The sequence below is a fragment of the Anopheles funestus genome, unplaced genomic scaffold (genome assembly GCF_943734845.2).
Source record: "Anopheles funestus unplaced genomic scaffold, idAnoFuneDA-416_04 scaffold_13_ctg1, whole genome shotgun sequence".
In the NCBI taxonomy this organism is placed as follows: Eukaryota; Metazoa; Arthropoda; class Insecta; order Diptera; family Culicidae; genus Anopheles; species Anopheles funestus.
Genome location: NW_026045353.1, coordinates 479,249 through 494,745, shown reverse-complemented (window position 1 = coordinate 494,745; position 15,497 = coordinate 479,249). Strand labels below are relative to the sequence as shown.

Sequence of the window (15,497 nt, the reverse complement as noted above, 5' to 3'; positions counted from 1 at the left end):
ATGTGTCTTGGCTAAGGTGTCTTGGCTAATGTGTCTTGGCTAAGGTGTCTTGGCTAAGGTGTCTTGGCTAAGGTGTCTTGGCTAAGGTGTCTTGGCTAAGGTGTCTTGGCTAATGTGTCTTGGCTAAAGTGTCTTGGCTAAGGTGTCTTGGCTAAGGTGTCTTGGCTAAGGTGCCTTGGTTAATGTGTCTCGGCTAAGGTGTCTTGGCTAATGTGTCTCGGCAAAGGTGTCTCGGCTAAGGTGTCTTGGCTAATGTGTCTTGGCTAAGGTGTCTTGGCTAATGTGTCTTGGCTAAGGTGTCTTGGCTAAGGTGTCTTGGCTAAGGTGTCTTGGCTTATGTGTCTTGGCTAAAGTGTCTTGGCTTAGGTGTCTTGGCTAAGGTGTCTTGGCTAAGGTGTCTTGGCTTAGGTGTTTTGGCTAAGGTGTCTTGGCTAATGTGTCTTGGCTAATGTGTCTTGGCTAAGGTGTCTTGGCTAATGTGTCTTGGCTAAGGTGTCTTGGCTAATGTGTCTTGGCTAATGTGTCTTGGCTAAGGTGTCTTGGCTAAGGTGTCTTGGCTAAGGTGTCTTGGCTAAGGTGTCTTGGCTAAGGTGTCTTGGCTAATGTGTCTTGGCTAATGTGTCTTGGCTAAGGTGTCTTGGCTAAGGTGTCTTGGCTAATGTGTCTTGGCTAAAGTGTCTTGGCTAAGGTGTCTTGGCTAATGTGTCTTGGCTAAAGTGTCTTGGCTAAGGTGTCTTGGCTAAGGTGTCTTGGCTAATGTGTCTTGGCTAATGTGTCTTGGCTAATGTGTCTTGGCTAAGGTGTCTTGGCTTAGGTGTCTTGGCTAAGGTGTCTTGGCTAATGTGTCTCGGCTAAAGTGTCTTGGCTAAGGTGTCTTGGCTAAGGTGTCTTGGTTAAGGTGTCTTGGCTAATGTGTCTCGGCTAAGGTGTCTTGGCTAATGTGTCTTGGCTAAGGTGTCTTGGCTAAGGTGTCTTGGCTAATGTGTCTTGGCTAATGTGTCTCGGCTAAAGTGTCTTGGCTAAGGTGTCTCTGCTAAGGTGTCTTGGCTAATGTGTCTTGGCTAAGGTGTCTTGGCTAAGGTGTCTTGGCTAAGGTGTCTTGGCTTATGTGTCTTGGCTAAAGTGTCTTGGCTAAGGTGTCTTGGCTAAGGTGTCTTGGCTAAGGTGTCTTGGCTAAGGTGTCTTGGCTAAGGTGTCTTGGCTAATGTGTCTTGGCTAATGTGTCTTGGCTAAGGTGTCTTGGCTAATGTGTCTTGGCTAAGGTGTCTTGGCTAATGTGTCTTGGCTAATGTGTCTTGGCTAAGGTGTCTTGGCTAAGGTGTCTTGGCTAAGGTGTCTTGGCTAAGGTGTCTTGGCTAAGGTGTCTTGGCTAATGTGTCTTGGCTAAAGTGTCTTGGCTAAGGTGTCTTGGCTAAGGTGTCTTGGCTAAGGTGTCTTGGCTAATGTGTCTCGGCTAATGTGTCTTGGCTAAGGTGTCTTGGCTAAGGTGTCTTGGCTAAGGTGTCTTGGCTAATGTGTCTTGGCTAATGTGTCTTGGCTAATGTGTCTTGGCTAAGGTGTCTTGGCTTAGGTGTCTTGGCTAATGTGTCTTGGCTAAAGTGTCTTGGCTTAGGTGTCTTAGCTAATGTGTCTCGGCTAAGGTGTCTTGGCTAAGGTGTCTTGGCTAATGTGTTTTAGCTAAAGTGTCTTGGCTAAGGTGTCTTGGCTAATGTGTCTCAGCTAAAGTGTCTTGGCTAAGGTGTCTTGGCTAAGGTGTCTTGGCTAAGGTGCCTTGGTTAATGTGTCTCGGCTAAGGTGTCTTGGCTAAAGTGTCTTGGCTAATGTGTCTCGGCTAAGGTGTCTTGGCTAATGTGTCTTGGCTAAGGTGTCTTGGCTAAGGTGTCTTGGCTAAGGTGTCTTGGCTAATGTGTCTTGGCTAAGGTGTCTTGGCTAATGTGTCTCGGCTAAGGTGTCTTGGCTAAAGTGTCTTGGCTAATGTGTCTCGGCTAAGGTGTCTTGGCTAATGTGTCTTGGCTAAGGTGTCTTGGCTAAGGTGTCTTGGCTAAGGTGTCTTGGCTAATGTGTCTTGGCTAAGGTGTCTTGGCTAAGGTGTCTCGGCTAAGGTGTCTTGGCTAATGTGTCTTGGCTAAGGTGTCTCGGCTAAGGTGTCTTGGCTAATGTGTCTCGGCAAAGGTGTCTTGGCTAAGGTGTCTTGGCTAAGGTGTCTTGGCTAAGGTGTCTTGGCTAAGGTGTCTTGGCTTATGTGTCTTGGCTAATGTGTCTTGGCTAAGGTGTCTTGGCTAAGGTGTCTTGGCTAATGTGTCTCGGCTAAAGTGTCTTGGCTAGGGTGTCTTGGCTAATGTGTCTCGGCTAAAGTGTCTTGGCTAAAGTGTCTTGGCTAAGGTGTCTTGGCTAAGGTGTCTTGGCTAATGTGTCTTGGCTAAGGTGTCTTGGCTTATGTGTCTTGGCTAATGTGTCTTGGCTAAGGTGTCTTGGCTAAGGTGTCTTGGCTAATGTGGCTTTGCTAATGTGTCTCGGCTAATGTGTCTCGGCTAAAGTGTCTTGGCTAAGGTGTCTTGGCTAAGGTGTCTTGGCTAATGTGTCTCGGCTAAAGTGTCTTGGCTAAGGTGTCTTGGCTAAGGTGTCTTGGCTATGGTGTCTTGGCTAAAGTGTCTTGGCTTTAGTTTCTTGGCTAATGTGTCTCGGCTAAGGTGTCTTGGCTAAGGTGTCTTTGCTAAGGTGTCTTGGCTAAGGTGTCTTGGCTAAGGTGTCTTGGCTAATGTGTCTCGGCTAAAGTGTCTTGGCTAAGGTGTCTTGGCTAATGTGCCTCGGCTAAAGTGTCTTGGCTAAGGTGTCTTGGCTAAGGTGTCTTGGCTAAGGTGTCTTGGCTAAGGTGTCTTGGCTAAGGTGTCTTGGCTAATGTGTCTCGGCTAAAGTGTCTTGGCTAAGGTGTCTTGGCTAAGGTGTCTTGGCTAAGGTGTCTTGGCTAAGGTGTTTTGGCTAAGGTGTCTTGGCTAATGTGTCTCGGCTAAAGTGTCTTGGCTAATGTGTCTTGGCTTAGGTGTCTTGGCTAAGGTGTCTTGGCTAATGTTTCTTGGCTAAGGTGTCTTGGCTAAGGTGTCTTGGCTAAGGTGTCTTGGCTAATGTGTCTTGGCTAATGTGTCTTGGCTAATGTGTCTTGGCTAATGTGTCTCGGCTAAGGTGTCCTGGCTAAGGTGTCTTGGCTAAGGTGTCTCGGCTAAGGTGTCTTGGCTAAGGTGTCTTGGCTAATGTGTCTTGGCTAAGGTGTCTTGGCTACTGTGTCTTGGCTAAGGTGTCTTGGCTAATGTGTCTCGGCAAAGGTGTCTTGGCTAAGGTGTCTTGGCTAAGGTGTCTTGGCTAAGGTGTCTTGGCTAAGGTGTCTTGGCTAATGTGTCTTGGCTAAAGTGTCTTGGCTTAGGTGTCTTGGCTAATGTGTCTCGGCTAAGGTGTCTTGGCTAAGGTGTCTTGGCTAATGTGTCTTGGCTAAAGTGTCTTGGCTAAGTTGTCTTGGCTAATGTGTCTCGGCTAAAGTGTCTTGGCTAAGGTGTCTTGGCTAAGGTGTCTTGGCTAAGGTGTCTTGGCTAAGGTGTCTTGGCTAATGTGTCTTGGCTAAAGTGTCTTGGCTAATGTGTCTCGGCTAATGTGTCTTGGCTAATGTGTCTTGGCTAATGTGTCTTGGCTAAGGTGTCTTGGCTAAGGTGTCTTGGCTTATGTGTCTTGGCTAAGGTGTCTTGGCTTATGTGTCTCGGCTAAGGTGTCTTGGCTAAGGTGTCTCGGCTAATGTGTCTCGGCTAAGGTGTCTTGGCTAAGGTGTCTTGGCTAAGGTGTCTCGGCTAAGGTGTCTTGGCTAATGTGTCTTGGCTAAGGTGTCTCGGCTAAGGTGTCTCGGCTAAGGTGTCTTGGCTAATGTGTCTCGGCAAAGGTGTCTTGGCTAAGGTGTCTTGGCTAAGGTGTCTTGGCTAAGGTGTCTTGGCAAAGGTGTCTTGGCTAATGTGTCTTGGCTAAGGTGTCTTGGCTAAGGTGTCTTGGCTAAGGTGTCTTGGCTAAGGTGTCTTGGCTAATGTGTCTTGGCTAAGGTGTTTTGGCTAATGTGTCTCGGCTAAGGTGTCTTGGCTAAGGTGTCTTGGCTAATGTGTCTCGGCTAAGGTGTCTTGGCTTATGTGTCTTGGCTAATGTGTCTTGGCTAAGGTGTCTTGGCTAAGGTGTCTTGGCTAAGGTGTCTTGGCTAATGTGTCTTGGCTAATGTGTCTTGGCTAAGGTGTCTTGGCTAAGGTGTCTTGGCTAAGGTGTCTTGGCTAATGTGTCTTGGCTAATGTGTCTTGGCTAATGTGTCTTGGCTAAGGTGTCTTGGCTAATGTGTCTTGGCTAAAGTGTCTTGGCTTAGGTGTCTTGGCTAATGTGTCTCGGCTAATGTGTCTTGGCTAATGTGTCTTGGCTAATGTGTCTCGGCTAAGGTGTCTTGGCTAAAGTGTCTTGGCTAATGTGCCTTGGCTAATGTGTCTCGGCTAATGTGTCTTGGCTAAGGTGTCTTGGCTAATGTGTCTTGGCTAAGGTGTCTTGGCTAAGGTGTCTTGGCTAAGGTGTCTTGGCTAAAGTGTCTCGGCTAAGGTGTCTTGGCTAAGGTGTCTTGGCTAATGTGTCTTGGCTAATGTGTCTTGGCTAAGGTGTCTTGGCTAAGGTGTCTTGGCTAATGTGTCTTGGCTAATGTGTCTTGGCTAATGTGTCTCGGCTAAGGTATCTTGGCTAAGGTGTCTTGGCTAAGGTGTCTTGGCTAAGGTGTCTTGGCTAAGGTGTCTTGGCTAATGTGTCTTGGCTAAGGTGTCTTGGCTAATGTGTCTTGGCTAAGGTGTCTTGGCTAATGTGTCTCGGCAAAGGTGTCTTGGCTAAGGTGTCTTGGCTAATGTGTCTTGGCTAAGGTGTCTTGGCTAAGGTGTCTTGGCTAATGTGTCTTGGCTAAAGTGTCTTGGCTTAGGTGTCTTGGCTAATGTGTCTCGGCTAAGGTGTCTTGGCTAAGGTGTCTTGGCTAATGTGTCTTGGCTAAAGTGTCTTGGCTAAGGTGTCTTGGTTAATGTGTCTCGGCTAAAGTGTCTTGGCTAAGGTGTCTTGGCTAAGGTGTCTTGGCTTAGGTGTCTTGGCTAAGGTGTCTTGGCTAATGTGTCTTGGCTAAAGTGTCTTGGCTAATGTGTCTCGGCTAAGGTGTCTTGGCTAATGTGTCTTGGCTAATGTGTCTTGGCTAAGGTGTCTTGGCTAAGGTGTCTTGGCTAATGTGTCTTGGCTAATGTGTCTTGGCTAATGTGTCTTGGCTAATGTGTCTTGGCTAAGGTGTCTTGGCTAAGGTGTCTTGGCTAATGTGTCTTGGCTAAAGTGTCTTGGCTTAGGTGTCTTGGCTAATGTGTCTCGGCTAAGGTGTCTTGGCTAAGGTGTCTTGGCTAATGTGTCTTGGCTAAGGTGTCTTGGCTAATGTGTCTTGGCTAAGGTGTCTTGGCTAAGGTGTCTTGGCTAAGGTGTCTTGGCTAAGGTGTCTTGGCTAAGGTGTCTTGGCTAATGTGTCTCGGCTAATGTGTCTTGGCTAATGTGTCTTGGCTAATGTGTCTTGGCTAATGTGTCTTGGCTAAGGTGTCTTGGGTAAGGTGTCTTGGCTAAGGTGTCTTGGCTAAGGTGTCTTGGCTAAGGTGTCTTGGCTAATGTGTCTCGGCTAAAGTGTCTTGGCTAACGTGTCTTGGCTAAGGTGTCTTGGCTAATGTGTCTTGGCTAAGGTGTCTTGGCTAATGTGTCTCGGCTAAGGTGTCTTGGCTAAGGTGTCTTGGCTAAGGTGTCTTGGCTAAGGTGTCTCGGCTAAAGTGTCTTGGCTAAGGTGTCTTGGCTAATGTGTCTTGGCTAAGGTGTCTTGGCTAAGGTGTCTTGGCTAAGGTATCTTGGCTAAGGTGTCTTGGCTAAGGTGTCTTGGCTAATGTGTCTTGGCTAATGTGTCTTGGCTAATGTGTCTTGGCTAAGGTGTCTTGGCTAAGGTGTCTTGGCTAAGGTGTCTTGGCTAAGGTGTCTTGGCTAATGTGTCTTGGCTAATGTGTCTCGGCTAAGGTGTCTTGGCTAAGGTGTCTTGGCTAAGGTGTCTTGGCTAAGGTGTCTTGGCTAAGGTGTTTTGGCTAATGTGTTTCGGCTAAGGTGTCTTGGCTAAGGTGTCTTGGCTAAGGTGTCTTGGCTAAGGTGTCTTGGCTAAGGTGTCTTGGCTAAGGTGTCTTGGCTAGTGTGTCTCGGCTAAGGTGTTCCGGCTAAAGTGTCTTGGCTAATGTGTCTTGGCTAATGTGTCTCGGCTAAGGTGTCTTGGCTAATGTGTCTTGGCTAAGGTGTCTTGGCTAATGTGTCTTGGCTAATGTGTCTTGGCTAAGGTGTCTTGGCTAAGGTGTCTTGGCTAATGTGTCTCGGCTAAAGTGTCTTGGCTAAAGTGTCTTGGCTAAGGTGTCTTGGCTAATGTGTCTCGGCTAAAGTGTCTTGGCTAAGGTGTCTTGGCTAAGGTGTCTTGGCTTAGGTGTCTTGGCTAAGGTGTCTTGGCTAATGTGTCTTGGCTAATGTGTCTTGGCTAAGGTGTCTTGGCTAAGGTGTCTTGGCTAAGGTGTCTTGGCTAAGGTGTCTTGGCTAAGGTGTCTTGGCTAATGTGTCTTGGCTAATGTGTCTTGGCTAATGTGTCTTGGCTAAGGTGTCTTGGCTAAGGTGTCTTGGCTAATGTGTCTTGGCTAAAGTGTCTTGGCTAAGGTGTCTTGGCTAATGTGTCTTGGCTAAGGTGTCTTGGCTAAGGTGTCTTGGCTAAGGTGTCTTGGCTAATGTGTCTTGGCTAATGTGTCTTGGCTAATGTGTCTTGGCTAAGGTGTCTTGGCTTAGGTGTCTTGGCTAAGGTGTCTTGGCTAATGTGTCTCGGCTAAAGTGTCTTGGCTAAGGTGTCTTGGCTAAGGTGTCTTGGCTAAGGTGTCTTGGCTAATGTGTCTCGGCTAATGTGTCTTGGCTAAGGTGTCTTGGCTAAGGTGTCTTGGCTAAGGTGTCTTGGCTAATGTGTCTTGGCTAATGTGTCTTGGCTAATGTGTCTTGGCTAAGGTGTCTTGGCTTAGGTGTCTTGGCTAATGTGTCTTGGCTAAAGTGTCTTGGCTTAGGTGTCTTGGCTAATGTGTCTCGGCTAAGGTGTCTTGGCTAAGGTGTCTTGGCTAATGTGTTTTAGCTAAAGTGTCTTGGCTAAGGTGTCTTGGCTTATGTGTCTCAGCTAAAGTGTCTTGGCTAAGGTGTCTTGGCTAAGGTGTCTTGGCTAAGGTGCCTTGGTTAATGTGTCTCGGCTAAGGTGTCTTGGCTAAAGTGTGTTGGCTAATGTGTCTCGGCTAAGGTGTCTTGGCTAATGTGTCTTGGCTAAGGTGTCTTGGCTAAGGTGTCTTGGCTAAGGTGTCTTGGCTAATGTGTCTTGGCTAAGGTGTCTTGGCTAATGTGTCTCGGCTAAGGTGTCTTGGCTAAAGTGTCTTGGCTAATGTGTCTCGGCTAAGGTGTCTTGGCTAATGTGTCTTGGCTAAGGTGTCTTGGCTAAGGTGTCTTGGCTAAGGTGTCTTGGCTAATGTGTCTTGGCTAAGGTGTCTTGGCTAAGGTGTCTCGGCTAAGGTGTCTTGGCTAATGTGTCTTGGCTAAGGTGTCTCGGCTAAGGTGTCTTGGCTAATGTGTCTCGGCAAAGGTGTCTTGGCTAAGGTGTCTTGGCTAAGGTGTCTTGGCTAAGGTGTCTTGGCTAAGGTGTCTTGGCTAAGGTGTCTTGGCTTATGTGTCTTGGCTAATGTGTCTTGGCTAAGGTGTCTTGGCTAAGGTGTCTTGGCTAATGTGTCTCGGCTAAAGTGTCTTGGCTAGGGTGTCTTGGCTAATGTGTCTCGGCTAAAGTGTCTTGGCTAAGGTGTCTTGGCTAAGGTGTCTTGGCTAAGGTGTCTTGGCTAATGTGTCTTGGCTAATGTGTCTTGGCTTATGTGTCTTGGCTAATGTGTCTTGGCTAAGGTGTCTTGGCTAAGGTGTCTTGGCTAATGTGTCTTTGCTAATGTGTCTCGGCTAATGTGTCTCGGCTAAAGTGTCTTGGCTAAGGTGTCTTGGCTAATGTGTCTCGGCTAAAGTGTCTTGGCTAAGGTGTCTTGGCTAAGGTGTCTTGGCTATGGTGTCTTGGCTAAAGTGTCTTGGCTTTAGTTTCTTGGCTAATGTGTCTCGGCTAAGGTGTCTTGGCTAAGGTGTCTTTGCTAAGGTGTCTTGGCTAAGGTGTCTTGGCTAAGGTGTCTTGGCTAATGTGTCTCGGCTAAAGTGTCTTGGCTAAGGTGTCTTGGCTAATGTGTCTCGGCTAAAGTGTCTTGGCTAAGGTGTCTTGGCTAAGGTGTCTTGGCTAAGGTGTCTTGGCTAAGGTGTCTTGGCTAAGGTGTCTTGGCTAATGTGTCTCGGCTAAAGTGTCTTGGCTAAGGTGTCTTGGCTAAGGTGTCTTGGCTAAGGTGTTTTGGCTAAGGTGTCTTGGCTAATGTGTCTCGGCTAAAGTGTCTTGGCTAATGTGTCTTGGCTTAGGTGTCTTGGCTAAGGTGTCTTGGCTAATGTTTCTTGGCTAAGGTGTCTTGGATAAGGTGTCTTGGCTAAGGTGTCTTGGCTAATGTGTCTTGGCTAATGTGTCTTGGCTAATGTGTCTTGGCTAATGTGTCTCGGCTAAGGTGTCCTGGCTAAGGTGTCTTGGCTAAGGTGTCTCGGCTAAGGTGTCTTGGCTAAGGTGTCTTGGCTAATGTGTCTTGGCTAAGGTGTCTTGGCTAATGTGTCTTGGCTAAGGTGTCTTGGCTAATGTGTCTCGGCAAAGGTGTCTTGGCTAAGGTGTCTTGGCTAAGGTGTCTTGGCTAAGGTGTCTTGGCTAAGGTGTCTTGGCTAATGTGTCTTGGCTAAAGTGTCTTGGCTTAGGTGTCTTGGCTAATGTGTCTCGGCTAAGGTGTCTTGGCTAAGGTGTCTTGGCTAATGTGTCTTGGCTAAAGTGTCTTGGCTAAGTTGTCTTGGCTAATGTGTCTCGGCTAAAGTGTCTTGGCTAAGGTGTCTTGGCTAAGGTGTCTTGGCTAAGGTGTCTTGGCTAATGTGTCTTGGCTAAAGTGTCTTGGCTAATGTGTCTCGGCTAATGTGTCTTGGCTAATGTGTCTTGGCTAATGTGTCTTGGCTAAGGTGTCTTGGCTAAGGTGTCTTGGCTTATGTGTCTTGGCTAAGGTGTCTTGGCTTATGTGTCTCGGCTAAGGTGTCTTGGCTAAGGTGTCTCGGCTAATGTGTCTCGGCTAAGGTGTCTTGGCTAAGGTGTCTTGGCTAAGGTGTCTCGGCTAAGGTGTCTTGGCTAATGTGTCTTGGCTAAGGTGTCTCGGCTAAGGTGTCTCGGCTAAGGTGTCTTGGCTAATGTGTCTCGGCAAAGGTGTCTTGGCTAAGGTGTCTTGGCTAAGGTGTCTTGGCTAAGGTGTCTTGGCAAAGGTGTCTTGGCTAAGGTGTCTTGGCTAAGGTGTCTTGGCTAAGGTGTCTTGGCTAAGGTGTCTTGGCTAATGTGTCTTGGCTAAGGTGTTTTGGCTAATGTGTCTCGGCTAAGGTGTCTTGGCTAAGGTGTCTTGGCTAATGTGTCTCGGCTAAGGTGTCTTGGCTTATGTGTCTTGGCTAATGTGTCTTGGCTAAGGTGTCTTGGCTAAGGTGTCTTGGCTAAGGTGTCTTGGCTAATGTGTCTTGGCTAATGTGTCTTGGCTAAGGTGTCTTGGCTAAGGTGTCTTGGCTAAGGTGTCTTGGCTAATGTGTCTTGGCTAATGTGTCTTGGCTAATGTGTCTTGGCTAAGGTGTCTTGGCTAATGTGTCTTGGCTAAAGTGTCTTGGCTTAGGTGTCTTGGCTAATGTGTCTCGGCTAATGTGTCTTGGCTAAGGTGTCTTGGCTAATGTGTCTCGGCTAAGGTGTCTTGGCTAAAGTGTCTTGGCTAATGTGTCTTGGCTAATGTGTCTCGGCTAATGTGTCTTGGCTAAGGTGTCTTGGCTAATGTGTCTTGGCTAAGGTGTCTTGGCTAAGGTGTCTTGGCTAAGGTGTCTTGGCTAAAGTGTCTCGGCTAAGGTGTCTTGGCTAAGGTGTCTTGGCTAATGTGTCTTGGCTAATGTGTCTTGGCTAAGGTGTCTTGGCTAAGGTGTCTTGGCTAATGTGTCTCGGCTAATGTGTCTTGGCTAAGGTGTCTTGGCTAAGGTGTCTTGGCTAATGTGTCTTGGCTAATGTGTCTTGGCTAATGTGTCTTGGCTAAGGTGTCTTGGCTAAGGTGTCTTGGCTTAGGTGTCTTGGCTAAGGTGTCTTGGCTAATGTGTCTTGGCTAAAGTGTCTTGGCTAATGTGTCTCGGCTAAGGTGTCTTGGCTAATGTGTCTTGGCTAAAGTGTCTTGGCTAATGTGTCTCGGCTAAGGTGTCTTGGCTAATGTGTCTTGGCTAATGTGTCTTGGCTAAGGTGTCTTGACTAAGGTGTCTTGGCTAATGTGTCTTGGCTAATGTGTCTTGGCTAATGTGTCTTGGCTAATGTGTCTTGGCTAAGGTGTCTTGGCTAAGGTGTCTTGGCTAAGGTGTCTTTTCTAAGGTGTCTTGGCTAAGGTGTCGTGGCTAAAGTGTCTTGGCTAATGTGTCTTGGCTAATGTGTCTTGGCTAAGGTGTCTTGACTAAGGTGTCTTGGCTAATGTGTCTTGGCTAATGTGTCTTGGCTAATGTGTCTTGGCTAATGTGTCTTGGCTAAGGTGTCTTGGCTAAGGTGTCTTGGCTAAGGTGTCTTTTCTAAGGTGTCTTGGCTAAGGTGTCGTGGCTAAAGTGTCTTGGCTAATGTGTCTTGGCTAAGGTGTCTTGGCTAATGTGTCTTGGCTAAGGTGTCTTGGCTAAGGTGTCTTGGCTTATGTATCTCGGCTAATGTGTCTTGGCTAAGGTGTCTTGGCTAAGGTGTCTTGGCTAAGGTGTCTTGGCTAAGGTGTCTTGGCTAAGGTGTCTTGGCTAATGTATCTTGGCTAAGGTGTCTTGGCTAATGTGTCTTGGCTAAGGTGTCTTGGCTAAGGTGTCTTGGCTAATGTGTCTCGGCTAATGTGTCTTGGCTAAGGTGTCTTGGCTAAGGTGTCTTGGCTAAGGTGTCTTGGCTAAGGTGTCTTGGCTAATGTATCTTGGCTAAGGTGTCTTGGCTAATGTGTCTTGGCTAAGGTGTCTTGGCTAAGGTGTCTTGGCTAATGTGTCTTGGCTAAAGTGTCTTGGCTAAGGTGTCTTGGCTAAGGTGTCTTGGCTAATGTGTCTCGGCTAATGTGTCTTGGCTAATGTGTCTTGGCTAATGTGTCTTGGCTAAGGTGTCTTGGCTAAGGTGTCTTGGCTAATGTATCTTGGCTAAGGTGTCTTGGCTAATGTGTCTTGGCTAAGGTGTCTTGGCTAAGGTGTCTTGGCTAATGTGTCTCGGCTAATGTGTCTTGGCTAAGGTGTCTTGGCTAAGGTGTCTTGGCTAAGGTGTCTTGGCTAAGGTGTCTTTGCTAAGGTGTCTTGTCTAATGTGTCTCGGCTAAAGTGTCTTGGCTAATGTGTCTTGGCTAAGGTGTCTTGGCTAATGTGTCTTGGCTAAAGTGTCTTGGCTTAGGTGTCTTGGCTAATGTGTCTCGGCTAATGTGTCTTGGCTAAGGTGTCTTGGCTAATGTGTCTCGGCTAAGGTGTCTTGGCTAAAGTGTCTTGGCTAATGTGCCTTGGCTAATGTGTCTCGGCTAATGTGTCTTGGCTAAGGTGTCTTGGCTAATGTGTCTTGGCTAAGGTGTCTTGGCTAAGGTGTCTTGGCTAAGGTGTCTTGGCTAAAGTGTCTCGGCTAAGGTGTCTTGGCTAAGGTGTCTTGGCTAATGTGTCTTGGCTAATGTGTCTTGGCTAAGGTGTCTTGGCTAAGGTGTCTTGGCTAATGTGTCTCGGCTAATGTGTCTTGGCTAAGGTGTCTTGGCTAAGGTGTCTTGGCTAATGTGTCTTGGCTAATGTGTCTTGGCTAATGTGTCTTGGCTAAGGTGTCTTGGCTAAGGTGTCTTGGCTTAGGTGTCTTGGCTAAGGTGTCTTGGCTAATGTGTCTTGGCTAAAGTGTCTTGGCTAATGTGTCTCGGCTAAGGTGTCTTGGCTAATGTGTCTTGGCTAAAGTGTCTTGGCTAATGTGTCTCGGCTAAGGTGTCTTGGCTAATGTGTCTTGGCTAATGTGTCTTGGCTAAGGTGTCTTGACTAAGGTGTCTTGGCTAATGTGTCTTGGCTAATGTGTCTTGGCTAATGTGTCTTGGCTAATGTGTCTTGGCTAAGGTGTCTTGGCTAAGGTGTCTTGGCTAAGGTGTCTTTTCTAAGGTGTCTTGGCTAAGGTGTCGTGGCTAAAGTGTCTTGGCTAATGTGTCTTGGCTAATGTGTCTTGGCTAAGGTGTCTTGACTAAGGTGTCTTGGCTAATGTGTCTTGGCTAATGTGTCTTGGCTAATGTGTCTTGGCTAATGTGTCTTGGCTAAGGTGTCTTTTCTAAGGTGTCTTGGCTAAGGTGTCGTGGCTAAAGTGTCTTGGCTAATGTGTCTTGGCTAAGGTGTCTTGGCTAATGTGTCTTGGCTAAGGTGTCTTGGCTAAGGTGTCTTGGCTTATGTATCTCGGCTAATGTGTCTTGGCTAAGGTGTCTTGGCTAAGGTGTCTTGGCTAAGGTGTCTTGGCTAAGGTGTCTTGGCTAAGGTGTCTTGGCTAATGTATCTTGGCTAAGGTGTCTTGGCTAATGTGTCTTGGCTAAGGTGTCTTGGCTAAGGTGTCTTGGCTAATGTGTCTCGGCTAATGTGTCTTGGCTAAGGTGTCTTGGCTAAGGTGTCTTGGCTAAGGTGTCTTGGCTAAGGTGTCTTGGCTAATGTATCTTGGCTAAGGTGTCTTGGCTAATGTGTCTTGGCTAAGGTGTCTTGGCTAAGGTGTCTTGGCTAATGTGTCTGGGCTAAAGTGTCTTGGCTAAGGTGTCTTGGCTAAGGTGTCTTGGCTAATGTGTCTCGGCTAATGTGTCTTGGCTAATGTGTCTTGGCTAATGTGTCTTGGCTAAGGTGTCTTGGCTAAGGTGTCTTGGCTAATGTATCTTGGCTAAGGTGTCTTGGCTAATGTGTCTTGGCTAAGGTGTCTTGGCTAAGGTGTCTTGGCTAATGTGTCTCGGCTAATGTGTCTTGGCTAAGGTGTCTTGGCTAAGGTGTCTTGGCTAAGGTGTCTTGGCTAAGGTGTCTTTGCTAAGGTGTCTTGTCTAATGTGTCTCGGCTAAAGTGTCTTGGCTTAGGTGTCTTGGCTAAGCTGTCTTGACTAAGGTGTCTTGGCTAAGGTGTCTTGGCTAAGGTGTCTTGGCTAATGTGTCTCGGCTAATGTGTCTTGGCTAAGGCGTCTTGGCTAAGGTGTCTTGGCTAAGGTGTCTTGGCTAATGTGCCTTGGCTAATGTGTCTCGGCTAATGTGTCTTGGCTAAGGTGTCTTGGCTAATGTGTCTTGGCTAAGGTGTCTTGGCTAAGGTGTCTCGGCTAAAGTGTCTTGGCTAGGGTGTCTTGGCTAATGTGTCTCGGCTAAGGTGTCTTGGCTTATGTGTCTTGGCTAATGTGTCTTGGCTAAGGTGTCTTGGCTAAGGTGTCTTGGCTAAGGTGTCTTGGCTAATGTGTCTTGGCTAATGTGTCTTGGCTAAGGTGTCTTGGCTAAGGTGTCTTGGCTAAGGTGTCTTGGCTAATGTGTCTTGGCTAATGTGTCTTGGCTAATGTGTCTTGGCTAAGGTGTCTTGGCTAATGTGTCTTGGCTAAAGTGTCTTGGCTTAGGTGTCTTGGCTAATGTGTCTCGGCTAATGTGTCTTGGCTAATGTGTCTTGGCTAATGTGTCTCGGCTAAGGTGTCTTGGCTAAAGTGTCTTGGCTAATGTGCCTTGGCTAATGTGTCTCGGCTAATGTGTCTTGGCTAAGGTGTCTTGGCTAATGTGTCTTGGCTAAGGTGTCTTGGCTAAGGTGTCTTGGCTAAGGTGTCTTGGCTAAAGTGTCTCGGCTAAGGTGTCTTGGCTAAGGTGTCTTGGCTAATGTGTCTTGGCTAATGTGTCTTGGCTAAGGTGTCTTGGCTAAGGTGTCTTGGCTAATGTGTCTCGGCTAATGTGTCTTGGCTAAGGTGTCTTGGCTAAGGTGTCTTGGCTAATGTGTCTTGGCTAATGTGTCTTGGCTAATGTGTCTCGGCTAAGGTATCTTGGCTAAGGTGTCTTGGCTAAGGTGTCTTGGCTAAGGTGTCTTGGCTAAGGTGTCTTGGCTAATGTGTCTTGGCTAAGGTGTCTTGGCTAATGTGTCTTGGCTAAGGTGTCTTGGCTAATGTGTCTCGGCAAAGGTGTCTTGGCTAAGGTGTCTTGGCTAATGTGTCTTGGCTAAGGTGTCTTGGCTAAGGTGTCTTGGCTAATGTGTCTTGGCTAAAGTGTCTTGGCTTAGGTGTCTTGGCTAATGTGTCTCGGCTAAGGTGTCTTGGCTAAGGTGTCTTGGCTAATGTGTCTTGGCTAAAGTGTCTTGGCTAAGGTGTCTTGGTTAATGTGTCTCGGCTAAAGTGTCTTGGCTAAGGTGTCTTGGCTAAGGTGTCTTGGCTTAGGTGTCTTGGCTAAGGTGTCTTGGCTAATGTGTCTTGGCTAAAGTGTCTTGGCTAATGTGTCTCGGCTAAGGTGTCTTGGCTAATGTGTCTTGGCTAATGTGTCTTGGCTAAGGTGTCTTGGCTAAGGTGTCTTGGCTAATGTGTCTTGGCTAATGTGTCTTGGCTAATGTGTCTTGGCTAATGTGTCTTGGCTAAGGTGTCTTGGCTAAGGTGTCTTGGCTAATGTGTCTTGGCTAAAGTGTCTTGGCTTAGGTGTCTTGGCTAATGTGTCTCGGCTAAGGTGTCTTGGCTAAGGTGTCTTGGCTAATGTGTCTTGGCTAAGGTGTCTTGGCTAATGTGTCTTGGCTAAGGTGTCTTGGCTAAGGTGTCTTGGCTAAGGTGTCTTGGCTAAGGTGTCTTGGCTAAGGTGTCTTGGCTAATGTGTCTCGGCTAATGTGTCTTGGCTAATGTGTCTTGGCTAATGTGTCTTGGCTAATGTGTCTTGGCTAAGGTGTCTTGGGTAAGGTGTCTTGGCTAAGGTGTCTTGGCTAAGGTGTCTTGGCTAAGGTGTCTTGGCTAATGTGTCTCGGCTAAAGTGTCTTGGCTAAGGTGTCTTGGCTAAGGTGTCTTGGCTAATGTGTCTTGGCTAAGGTGTCTTGGCTAATGTGTCTCGGCTAAGGTGTCTTGGCTAAGGTGTCTTGGCTAAGGTGTCTTGGCTAAGGTGTCTCGGCTAAAGTGTCTTGGCTAAGGTGTCTTGGCTAATGTGTCTTGGCTAAGGTGTCTTGGCTAAGGTGTCTTGGCTAAGGTATCTTGGCTAAGGTGTCTTGGCTAAGGTGTCTTGGCTAATGTGTCTTGGCTAATGTGTCTTGGCTAATGTGTCTTGGCTAAGGTGTCTTGGCTAAGGTGTCTTGGCT

The 15,497-nt window shown here is 47.5% G+C and overlaps 2 long non-coding RNA genes across 4 annotated transcripts in view; both read left to right on the top strand.

Annotated features, from left to right (window-relative positions):
- The window catches only part of LOC125774503 (uncharacterized), a 48,380-nt gene extending 38,250 nt beyond the window's left edge, over nucleotides 1-10,130 (top strand). The window contains exons 2-3 of the long non-coding RNA XR_007420982.1: nucleotides 5,617-5,714; nucleotides 9,089-10,130. This is a non-coding gene — a long non-coding RNA (uncharacterized LOC125774503). The remainder of the gene's footprint in view (nucleotides 1-5,616; nucleotides 5,715-9,088) is intronic.
- Nucleotides 1-15,497, top strand: part of LOC125774509 (uncharacterized) — a 105,120-nt gene that overhangs the window by 39,531 nt on the left and 50,092 nt on the right. The gene's annotated exons all lie outside the window — the stretch shown is intronic.